The sequence below is a fragment of the Mustelus asterias genome, chromosome 28 (assembly GCF_964213995.1).
Source record: "Mustelus asterias chromosome 28, sMusAst1.hap1.1, whole genome shotgun sequence".
Classification (NCBI taxonomy): Eukaryota; Metazoa; Chordata; class Chondrichthyes; order Carcharhiniformes; family Triakidae; genus Mustelus; species Mustelus asterias.
Genome location: NC_135828.1, coordinates 15,423,642 through 15,436,550, shown reverse-complemented (window position 1 = coordinate 15,436,550; position 12,909 = coordinate 15,423,642). Strand labels below are relative to the sequence as shown.

Below are 12,909 nucleotides of genomic sequence, written 5' to 3'. Positions count from 1 at the left end.
CGATGGTAATGGGCCTGGTTGCCATCTAGTCATCATTGCCTTAGTCTTCTCACAGCTGATGCACAAACCAGCCTTGGTGTGACTATTCTCAAGACTGGTTGTCAAGTCTTGGATCGTGAGTGATTCTTCAGCCAGCGGGGCAATGTCGTCTGTGACAACTAGGTCTGTCAGTTGGTCTCATTTAACAGTACTCTATAAAGAATAAACTGTTTCCAGAACGTTCTTTTAAACTGCTTTCATCAGAGCAGCTACATGCTGTGCACAGGAGTTAATACAGTCGAAGCTACTGAATTAAATATTTGATTTGCAATTGGAGGCGATTGTTTAACTGGCAAAGTCACTTGTAAGGTACACAGCCCTCCTTTGTGTTTTATATAGCTTGATGTGTTTGCTTTTTCCCTCCTGCAATTGCATTCCTGGCGTTTATTTACCTTTCACTTATCGAACACTCTTTATTCCTTGTACTCCACTGCCACTCTCTCAGATTTTTCCGTCTCCATCAGCTCCCACTCCAACCAAACCTCTGATCCACTGATGGCGATGCTCTGTAACCATATCCTGGAAATGCTGGCGAGAATTCTGGGATAACCCTCCAATTTCCCCGGTGTTCTCTGAAACATTCAGGGTGGCAGAGATTGGCATTGTGCCATGACCCATTCCGGGCAGTGGAAGTGTTCACAGAGAGAACACATCACCTGTGTTCCCGAAGAGGCGAGAGAGAAACGTGGCCATTCCTTTCAGTGTCAAATTGCCACACGCCCTGTCAGGCGGTATGGAGTTACCTGTAAACTTCCTATGTGATCTGCTTTGGTCAATCTTGCTCCTCAAATACCGAACCTCGCTGAATATTGACAACAGATATCTCTCCCACCCTGCCCCCACAGCCCCTCCCACCTTGTACCCCTCACAGTCCTCCCACCCTTTCCCACAGCTCCTCCCACCCTGCCCCCAAGGCCCCTCCCATCCTGCCCCTACAGCCTCACCCCCTTACAACCCTCCAACCCCACCCCTCTCCCATTCTTCCCCCCCCCCCCCCCCCCCCCCCCCCCCCGGCCATTCCAAAGGCTAACAACTCTCTGAATGAAGAAATTCCTCCTTACCTCTATCTTAAGGGGGAGACCGTTGCACATTCAGGGCCCTGCCTTGGTCACATCGCAACCATGGGGGGGATTCTTTGATCTTATCCAGGCCCGCCCCACTGCCACTTAGAATGGAGAATTTGACATCCCAGACAAAACTCCAATCTCAGCTGCAGTTGAGGACGGAGGTTTACGTCTCTGTAATGGCTATCATGTCAGGCTCATGGGCGTCACAGTGGTGAGCACTGCTGCTTCACAGTGTCAGGGACCCGGGTTCCATCCCAGCCTTGGAGGCTGGGGGGTACAGGCAAGAAAGTAGAGTTAAGGCCATAAACAGATCAGACATGATCTTAATGAATGATGGAGCAGGCTTGGAGGGCCTAATAGCCTATTCCTGTCCGTATTTTGTATGCTTTTATGATCCTATACAACACAGTATGGGGGCCAGTTCAGTAACAATCCCTGTACAGACTGAGGTAATTCTTGGTACCCACCTCCTTGTCTTTTCCTAATACACATTGTCCATGATTAGCAAACCTTGGAAGATTGCAGCAAAGTGTGAAAGCAAAGAAATACTTGTACAAGTTACCTGCTGCAGCTGCCAAGTCATCCGGATGCCTTGGACCTATCTTGCCTCAGGGTTCATGCGAAAGCAGCTGAGAGAGTGGGGACAGCACCACGCACTCTTCCTGCACTTCAATCAAATTCCATAGCATAGGTTTAAGCTGTAAAAATGTGACCTTTGAAATTACTTCTACCTTGGACATACTCAAACAATGAGAAGTCTATCACCACTACAGCCCAGTGGCAACCATTTGCCTCAACAATCCATGCTGATGTGTATGTTCCACTCGAGATCCTCCCATTTCCTCATCAGTATTACCTTCTATTCCTATTCCTTCACATACTTTTCTAACCTCACCTTCAATGCATTTATCGTCATCTCTTCAACTACTTCCTATGGCAGCAAGTTCCACATTCTTATCGCTCTCTAGATAAAGAGGTTTCTCCTGAATGCCCGATCGAATTTCTTGATGGCTATCTTGTTTAGATGACCTCGAGTTATACCCTTTCCTACAAATGGGAAACAAACTCCATCAAAACCTTTCTTCATTTTAAAGACCTCAGTTAGGTCATTCTACAACCTTCTCTTTTCAAGAAAGGAGACCCAGCCTGTTTCTCCTTTCCTGATGGATATAAAGTCACAGTTCTGTTATGCTTCACCATAGACAGTTCATATGGCTGTCTAGATAAGTCTTAAACGTTCCCAGTGTGTCCGCCTCCACCACCTTGCCTGGCAGCGCATTCCAGAGGGTGGTGGGGGCCTGGAATGCGCTGCCAGGCAAGGTGATGGAGGCGGACACACTGGGAACGTTTAAGACTTATCTAGACAGCCATATGAACGGAGTGGGAATGGAGGGATACAAAAGAATGGTCTAGTTTGGACCAGGGAGCGGCGCGGGCTTGGAGGGCCGAAGGGCCTGTTCCTGTGCTGTATTGTTCTTTATTAATCCTTTTTGCACCCTTTCCAGTGTCTCTGTATTCTTTTCATATAGTCTTATTATTATAATTCTTTAGAGATAATATAATTGTATATAATATAATAATATATAATTAATAATATAATAACGACTTCAGGCAGCTTAGTGGAGGACATGCCCCTGTCTACATTAATGGGGACGAAGTAGAAATGGTCGAGAGCTTCAAGTTTTTAGGTATCCAGATCACCAACAACCTGCCCTGGTTCCCCGACACTATAATTAAGAAAGCCCACCAACGCCTCTACTGTCTCAGAAGACTAAGGAAATTTGGCATGTCAGCTACGACTCTCACCAACTTTTACAGATGCACCATAGAAAGCATTCTTTCTGGTTGTATCACAGCTTGGTACAGCTCCCGCTCTGCCCAAGACTGCAAGAAACTACAAAACGTTGTGAATGTAGCCCAATCCATCACGCAAACCAGCCTCCTATCCATTGACTCTGTCTACACTTCCCACTGTCTCAGATAAGCAGCCAGCATAATTAAGGACCTCACGCACCCCGGACATACTCTCTTCCACCTTCTTCCGTTGGGAAAAAAACACCAAAGTCTGAGGTCACGTACCAACTGACTCAAGAACCGCCTCACCCTCACCCATTGCTCCCCTCACCCATTTAGATTCTTATTTTTAAGTAATATGCAGCCTCCTATTTTTGGTGTTTGTCAGCGAGCTGCAATTACAGGTTAGCCTAGGAATGATCTGATTGAGAAAATTGTTGGGCAACACTAAGATTGGCAAACTGCTCTTCAGCCCTGAGCAGAAGATATTCATGAAGATCCACATTAGGCTTTAGGCTTACTCAGTGGTCACCATGAGTTCTTCTACCAATGTCAGGCTTTACAGCAGGTAAAATATGGCTTGGCCAGTCACTGCGGTCTAATTTCTGAATTACATCCGCACTTCATGCAATGTGTTTCTGCTGATATCCTTTCCTGTAGAGCATTTCAAAAGGGAATTTCTTGCTTGACCAATCGCAATTAATTTCTGAAGAGGTAACGGAGAATAGACGAGTGTTTTGTGGTAGATCTATTTATCTAGATTTTCCAAAAGCTTCATTCCTCTGAAACTTATGTTACCATTCTGGGCTTAAAACAATTTGCCTTCATATTCTCTTTCACATTAAACTCTACTCGGATACCTTTAACTACCAGGTTTTGGACTGGATAAGGACCTGTTCCTGACCACAAGAATGTCCATGGATTTTTAATTGAGTGATGATCTTAATATTGATCTACTTTAACTTCAGCCTACAAAACCAATATCAGACGCCAATGCTGCACTTTTGCCATAATTACTATTGCAGTCATTTGTTTTTCTGATTCCACATTTTAGTTGAAACATATTCTGCAGGGCAATTTTTGGATGCGATTCCTCAAAGTAATTTGGCGACAAAATAATTATTGCAGCCTCAACATCCAATTCAAATTTATGTTTAATTTTCCAACTGTGCAGGGGCCCCAATCTCCTGTCGCCCCTTTCCTGTTACAGAATCTGCAGGAAAATGCCTTTCTTCTTCATCCGTCTCACTTTGTGACGTGGATTCTGCCTCAGGCTCCTCCTCAGAAGCAACATTATGAACACTGGACTTTTCGGTCTTCTGCTCATTCCTCACAGTGCTATGGATCTTTTTCTTCCAGCCTCCAATCTTTCATCACCTACTGACATTAGGTAACAGTTAGTTAAGTGACCCAATTGTGTGCAGTTATATCATGTAATCCTCTTAGTAAAACATTGGTCTGGATGATAATTCCCAGCACACCTCCACCATGGTTAAGTGTCTGTCCAGTCTGAATTGTTTGGACCCTGTGGCTTGTATCTTAAAACATGCCTGGGATCAATCTCCATTCCCTGATTTTTGAGGGTTGGAGCACTCCTGTATCTGGCTTCTAACAATACTTTCTTCTTTATTGCTGTTTTCTTCAAAGTACGGGCAAAGTGGTCTCTTGCATCACTGCGAAACCATCAAGATGTTTCAGAAAATTTCCTCAGTGCTCCTACAAACTGAGAAATATTATCATCTTCAGACTGGCATAGCGGGTGGCACAGTAGTGTAGTGGTTAGCACTGCTGTCTCAAGCACCAGGGATTTGAGTTCGATTCCCGGCTTGGGTCACTGTCTGTGTGGTGTTTGCACGTTCTCCCCGTGTCTGCGTGGGTATCCTCCGGGTGCTCCTCCCACAGTCCGAAAGACGTACTGGTTAGTTGAATTGGTCATGTTAGATTCTCCCTCAGTGTACCCGAACAGGAGCATGGCGACTAGGGGATTTTCTCAGTGACTTCGTTGCAGTGTTAATGTAAGTCTACTTGTAACACTAAGAAGTAAACTTAAAAATTTAAACATGAGCTGTTTTGCAATAACAGGTGACTTCAGGTTCAGGTGCTGATTGATTTTGTGGACGGACTCTCATTTGTTATGTCTTTGTGGACTGGGCAGGTAAAATCCGATTCTTAATCAGGCTGCAGGTTGATCGATAATGAGCAACAATTCTCTCTTAGGCGTCTGTTACAAGTTCAGTTGCCCTAAAATGAACTTGAAGTCTCTCTACTTTTTCATTCCAGTTTGACCCCATTCGATACTCCCCATTTGTTCCAATTAACGCCATCATGGTGAACCAATTTCCACTGACAACTTAACCAATGTAACAAGGATGTTCACTATTCAATCCTTTTAATGATGTGCTCACCTTTATCCTGGTCTGAATAAAACTCCGAATTAGTGGTATTAATCAACTGCTATTATTTCCCGGCTTTCTAGAATATTCCTGTCAGAGAATAAAAAGTGCATTACCAAAAGATAACTTTGGAGTTTAATTTCACCGATGGATTTATTCCCATCAGAGTCCGCTGAATGTTGAGTTATCAGTGTTTATTTATCACCATAGTGTACCTCTTCTAAGCACACACAGTTAGTTGGTCAAAGCTAGTATCAACAGTATCAAGTGGAACCTTGGACTGTGAAACTGGAATGTAACCCAATGTCCCAGAGAGAGGGTCACAGCAGTTCAGGTTTAACCAGAGAGAGTGCTCTCAAACATGAAATGATTTCACTTTGCAGCAAAGTCTAACTATTTTTTAATCCCTTCAGCATTTTGCCTGAGGCAGAAAAATAGTGTCCAAAAGTATTTTGATAAGTAATTTGGTCGGGATCCTGATTGGTGATGGCATTGACTCAATACCTCAGCAAATGAGAATGATAAATTAAGCAGAAAAGTTGAGCATTTCATTAAGTTCGTTATTTAAAACATGCTGTGTCATCATAGAATCCTGACAGTGCAGAAAGAGGCCATTCGGCCCATTGAGTCTGCACCGACAACAATCCTACCCAGGCCCTATCCCCGCAACCCCACATATTTACCCCGCTAATGTCTCTAACCTGAGCATCCCAGGACATTAAGGGGCAATTTAGCATGGCCAATGCACCTAACCCGCACATCTTTGGACATCATATATGAAAGAATTTTAATATTACAGATAGATGGTTACAGTGCCACAACTACCAATGTATCGTGTACTTTTGTATCTCACCTCTTCTAATCTCAGAACAATTTACAAAGATTTAAAATTCAAAGAGTACAAATTGCAAAGAGTAAATTTACAATTTACTCCTGACCAGACTTTTGAAAGTACACCTACTTGAGAACAAAATCTGTGCATTTTTACTGGACAATATCTGATGCATGTCACAAGGTCAATACTTAAAACCTCCAACTAGAGAAGAGTTTGTCACTTGTCAATAAATAAAATAGGATTTCTGAGTGATTTTACGGGAAATGAAATGCAGGAAATGTGTGTTGGAAGCAGCTTTTTGCCAAATGTCGGATGTTGGGTCTCCTCTTTATCATCAATTGTAAAATTCACGAGCGCAGTGCTGCAAATGGGTATTGTCCTGATACAGTCCAATTATCCAGTGTCATTCGTTTAAAATAACATGTTTATCCAATGGTAGAGAATGGGAGGATTAGCATAGCTTCAGCACAAATAGGAAAGAAAATGTACTTACCAAAGATATTTTCTTCAGTATCAGTCTTAACTGATCCTTTTTAATCCCCATATCATCATCTACCCAGGCTAGTTCACCATTGGTTATTTATATCACAGAATCACAGAATTATTATTGCAGAAAAGGAGACGATTTTGCCCATCGTGTCTGCGCTGGCTCTCCTAACAAGCATCGTGACTTAGTGCTAGTCCCCTGCCTTTACCCCACACCCCTGCACATTGTTTCTATTCAAGGGGATTGTTTCTATTCTAATGAGGAGGCAGTAACATAGTGGTATTGTCAGTGGACCAGTAATCCAGAGACCCAGGATAATTCTCTGGGGAGCGGGGTTTGAATCCCACCACGGCAGATGGTGAAATTTGAATTCAATAAAAATCTGGAATGAAAAGTCTAATCATAGAATCCCTTTGGTGCAGAAAGAGGCCATTTGGCCCATTGAGTCTGCACCGACTCTCCAAAAGAACATCCCACCCAGGCCCTCCCCTCCACTCGATCCCTGCAACACTGCACATTTGCCATGGCTAATCCACCAACCTACACATCTTTGGACACTAAAGGGCAATTTAGCATGGCCAATCCCCCTTACCTGCACATCTTTGTACTGTGAGGAAACCAGAGTATTGGAGGAAACCCACACAGACATTGGAAGAACATGCAAACTCCACAGTCACCTAAGGCCAGAATTGAACCTGGGTCCCTGGCGCTGTGAGGCCGCCGTGCTAGCTCCATGCCACCTGTAATGATGACCATGAAACGATTTTAGTGCAAACCCACCTGGTTCACTAATGTCCATTGGAGAAGGAAATCTGCCATCTTTACCTGGCCGATATGTGACAGACCCACAGCAATGTTTGGCTCTGAAATTGCCCAGCAAACCACGTAATTCAAGGTAACTGGGGATGGATAATAAATGCTGGCCGAACCAGCGATGCCCACATTCCCTGAATTAATAAAAAAATGTAATCATCTAGTGCCCTCTTGAATGCCTTGATTGAATTTGCCACCACCACACTTCCAGCCAGCGCATTCCAGACCCCAACCACTCGCTGTGTAAAAAAGTTATTTCTCACATGATAGTGTTAAAAGCTTCTGAATGGCAGCATAATGGCCAGAGGGAATCAAATGGTATCATAAAAACTCCTGACTTGTTCTCTCAACATTTCCATGCTATTTAACATCTACCATGGCTTATTTTCCTCAGTGCCATATGTGTGAACTTAAAGGCCGGAATTTTACCGGCACGCCTGCCTGAGGCTCGTAAAATCGCGCCCGAGGCCAACGGAGAATGCCGTTCTGTGAGCCTCGCCCACCCTGATTTTGGGGAGAGCGTGCCGGTAAAATCAGGGCCAAAATGTCTTAATTCTTGCAGTTATGTGAATGTCACAAAATTTGTTTTTTTTTTCAGAACTGGTGTGGGCTGCAGAATCTTTTCTCTCTTCTTTAGTACATCAACGGTAAGTCACCAAAATAATTTAAAATATTTTAACATCTTCAAAGGTAATATACTGACTATGAAATGCTTTGGAATGTCTGATGAAAGACATTACTTAAATCCAGTTTTATTTTCTTTGGCTTGTGCCTTTTTTAAACTTATTCATTAGTGCCCATTCCTATTTGCCCTTGAGTAGGTGGTAGTGAAGGCTGAGGGTCTTGCTAGGCCATTTTGGAGGACAGGCTAAAGTGGAGCACATTGTTGTCAGTCTGAGGTAACATAGAGACCAGCCTGGACAAAGACAACAAATATCCCTCCCTACAGGACATTGGCAAACCAGATAGGTTTTTACAACAATCCAGTAGTTTCACAGTCACCATTACTGAAACACACGTTTTTTATTCCAGATTAATTTAATTAACTGAACTTAAATTCCCCAGCTGCTGTGATGGCAATGACAACATATCTATAACTTTATGACTATCTCTTAGCTCCTTCTCTGTTCAAATGTCCTTTAGGGAAGGAAATCTGCCATCCTTACCCTGGTCTGCCCGACATCTGACTCCAGACTCTTAACTGCCCTCTGAAATGGCAAACTCCTCAATGTATCAAACTGCTACTGAAAATTTGATGAATGAAACATCAAATGAAACAGGATGGACCTTCTGGTATTGAGTCAGGCAGTGGCAATGACAATGGCAAACTCAGCCCTGCTGACCCTGCAAAATCCTTCTGACCAACACCTGGGGGCTTGTGCCAAAACTGGGGAAGCTGTTTCACAGCTTAGTCAAACTGCAGCCTGACACAGTCATACTCACGGAATTATACCTTACAGATAGGGTACCAGACACCGCCATCACCATCCCTGGGTATGTCATGTCCCACCAGCAGGACAGACACAAACGAGGGCGGCCCGGTAGCACAGTGGTGAGCACTGCTGCTTCACAGCTCCAGAGACCTGGGTTCGATTCCCGGCTTGAGTCACTGTCTGTGTGGAGTTTGCACATTCTCCTCGTGTCTGCGTGGGTTTCCTCCGGGTGCTCCGGTTTCCTCCCACAGTCCAAAGATGTGCGGGTTAAGTTGATTGGCCATGCTAAAATTGCCCTTTAGTGTCCTGAGATGCGTAGGTTAGAGGGATTCGCAGGTAAATGTGTAGGGATATGGGGGTAAGGCCTGGGTGGGATTGTGGTCGGTGCAGACTCGATGGGCCAGATGGCCTCTTTCTGCACTGTAGGGATTCTATGATTCTATGATGGCGGCACAGTGGCGTATACTTGGGGGGGAGTTGCCCTGGGAGTTCTCAACATTGACTCTGGATCTCATGAAGCTTCATGGCATCAGGTCCAACAATAGAGAATCTAATCATCGCCCCTCGACACTCAATGGCAATTGCTGAATCCCCTACTGGGGATTGTCATTGGCTAGGAACTGAACTGGACTAGCCATATAAATACTGTGGTTACAAGAGCAGGTCAGGCATTAGGAATCTTGCAGCGAGTAACCACAAAGCCTGTCCATCTATAAGGCATGAGTCAGGAATGTGATAGAATACTTGCATAGATAAGCGCGGCTCGATAAATTCAGGACAAAGCAGCCCATTTGACTGACACCCTATCCACAAACATTCACTCCCTCCATCACTGGCACACAGTGACGACAGTGTGTACCATCTACAAGATGCACTGTAGCAACTCACCAAGCTAAGGCTGCTTAGGCAGCATCTTTCAAACTAACAATGCTACCATCCAGAAGGGCAAAGGAAGCTGACACATGGAACACCACCACCTGCAAGTTCCATCCAAGCCACTCACCACCTGAGCTTGGAAATATATTGCTGTTCCTTCACTCTCACTGGGTCAAAATCTCCCTAACAGCACTGTGGGTGTGCCGACACCACATGGACTGAAGCGTTTCAAGAAGGCAGCTCACCACCACCTTCTCAAGGGCAGCTAGGGTTGGGCAATAAATGCTGGCCCAGCCATGAATGAATAAAAGAAAAATTAATTGCCTTTCCCCTGCCTGCTTTTCGGTCTGACTAACCTCCTTCTCTTGGGTTGGAAAACTGTCCACCATTTGGAAAGTTTTAAAAAGCAACAAAATAGAGATTTTCTAATGGCTAGAACCTAGATAAACCTCAAAGTTTTTATAAGCTTTCTACTTATTTATATGTGAATAATATGTATGTTATTAAGAAAAGATTGTTTCTACAGTGTTATCTTTTACAATGTAGAATCACCTCAAAATCTTCTACCAAGGTAATTATAGGCTGGTGAGTCTTACATCAGTGGTAGGGAAATTATTCGAGAGGATTCTTCGAGACAGGATTTATTCCCACTTGGAAATAAGTGGATGTATTAGTGAGTGGCAACATGGTTTTGTGAAAGAGAGGTCGTGTCTCACGAACTTGATCGAGTTTTTCGAGGAAGTGACGAAGATGATTGATGAGGGTAGGGCAGTGGATGTTGTCTACACGGACTTCAGTAAGGCCTTTGACAAGGTCCCTCATGGCAGACTGGTGCAGAAGGTGAAGTCGCATGGGATCAGAGGTGAGCTAGCAAGGTGGATACAAAACTGGTTCGGTCAAAGAAGACAGAGGGTAGCAGTGGAAGGGTGTGTTTCAGAATGGAGGGCTGTGACAAGTGGTGTTCCTCAGGGATCAGTGCTGAGACCTTTGCTGTTTGTAATATACATAAATGATTTGGAGGAAAATGTAACTGGTTTGATTAGTAAGTTTGCGGACAACACAAAGGTTGGTGGATTTGCGGACAGCGATGAGGACCATCAGACGATACAGCAGGATATAGATCAGTTGGAGACCTGGGCGGAGAGATGGCAGATGGAGTTTAATCCGGATAAATGTGAGGTAATGCATTTTGGAAGGTCTAGTACAGATAGGAAATATACAGTAAATGGCAGAACCCTTAAGAGTATTGATAGGCAAAGGGATCTGGGTGTACAGGTACACAGGTCACTGAAAGTGGCAATGCAGATGGAGAAGGTAGTCAAGAAGGCATACGGCATGCTTGCCTTCATCGGCCGGGGTATTGAGTTTAAAAATTGGCAGCTTTATAGAACCTAGTTAGGCCGCACTTGGAATATAGTGTTCAATTCTGGTTGCCACACTACCAGACGGATGTGGAGGCTTTGGAGAGGGTACAGAAAAGATTTACCAGGATGTTGCCTGTTATTAGCTATGAGGAGAAGTTGGAGAAACTTGGTTTGTTATCACTGGAACGACGGAGGTTGAGGGGAGACTTGAAAGAAGTCTACAAGATTATGAGAGGCATGGACAGAGTGGATAGTCAGAAGCTTTTCCCCAGGGTGGAAGAGTCAATTACTAGGGGACATAGGTTTAAGGTGCGAGGGGCAAGGTTTAAAGGAGATGTACGAGGCAGATTTTTTACACAGAGAGTAGTGGGTGCCTGGAACTCATTGCCGGGGGAGGTAGTGGAAGCGGATATGGTAGTGATTTTTAAGGGGCGTCTTGACAATACATGAATAGAGGGATATGGTCCCCGGAAGAGTAGGAGGTTTTAGTTAAGTCGGGCAGCATGGTCGGTGCAGGGTTGGAGGGCCGAAGGGCCTGTTCCTGTGCTGTAATTTTCTTTGTTCTTTGTTCTTTGTAATGTTTGAATAAGAACATTCGTAGAGTTACAAACAGATGAAAAACACAAAACCCAAAGATCCCTATGTTAGATTGTACATGGAATGAGGAGAAGGTGCTCCTTTCTGAAATACTGCTCTTGTTGTAATGGAAATGATTGCATTCTATGGCAGGAGGGAGCGGGGTGGATACAGGGTCTGTAGTATCTGGTTCTCCCACACGCCATTCCACCACGCACTCCAAACGGAGGATTGAATTTCACCAGGTGCTCCCAGTCTGGTTACTGTTCCACTTGGGGAAGCAGTGAGTAAATTCCAAATGTCAACTGACCTATGAAAGCAGGGATCTATTTTTGGTGCTGCAGAACACATTCTTGTTGGGGCAATGATTGGTATCATGCCAGGTTTTTCTCTGTGACCTGCAGCCAGTGTTGAAATGTCCCATTCACCTGCATTGAAAAGCAGGCAGGTAAGCATATTCCAGCATAGCTACACAGAAACATCTGATTATTTCAGAGAATATGTCCACTATTGAACAAAGTTTCAGGGAAATAAAGCCAAGGAAGTGTTCTTTGACTGGTCAGAGCAGGAGCTTTAACTGCTTTTAGTTGACAAATATTGATCATAGCAAAGGGAAGAATATTTATCGGAAAAGCCACAATTTAATTTATCTCTTTAGAGAAAGAATGTGTGGAATGTATCAAACAGACTGACATGGAGGGTGGCACAGTGGTCGGCACTGCTACCTCACAGTGCCAGGGACCTGGGTTCGATTCCTGGCTTGGGTCACTGTCTGTGTGGAGCCTGCGCGTTCTCCCCGTGTCTGCGTGGGTTTCCTCCGGGTGCTCCAGTTTCCTCCCACTGTCCGAAGATGTGGAGGTTAGGTGAATTGGCCATGCTAAATTCTCCCTCAGTGTATCCGAACAGGCGCCGGAGTGTGGCGACTAGGGGATTTTCAAAGTAACCTCACTGCAGTGTGAAAGTAAGCCTTACTTGTGATACTAATAAAAAAAACTTAAAAGAAAAATAGGAAAGGGATGGAAAAAAAAGTCCCTAAAATTTGCAGAGGAAAAGAAACATTTTTCATGCTCAGTTCCAGATTGATTTTAACTTGCGTGCTGAGAACTGTTTTTATGTTGCTGGCCTCAGCTACACTTAGAATTTGGAAACTCCATTACAAATGGCATCAAACATCATCAGATCCCATTGCAGCCAGACTGGGAATTTTTTATTAGTTCACGTGGGTGTCGTTG

The 12,909-nt window shown here is 44.3% G+C and overlaps 1 protein-coding gene across 4 annotated transcripts in view; it reads left to right on the top strand.

Annotated features, from left to right (window-relative positions):
* Window positions 1-12,909, top strand: part of LOC144480259 (very long chain fatty acid elongase 5-like) — a 41,327-nt gene that overhangs the window by 3,472 nt on the left and 24,946 nt on the right. For 3 of the 4 annotated variants that reach the window (XM_078199569.1, XM_078199570.1, XM_078199568.1), the window contains one exon: window positions 8,027-8,075. The gene's annotated coding sequence lies outside the window, so the exon portion shown is untranslated. Of the gene's footprint in view, window positions 1-4,894; window positions 4,916-8,026; window positions 8,076-12,909 lie in introns of those variants that run through there. The other variant, XM_078199571.1, reaches the window with a different exon arrangement.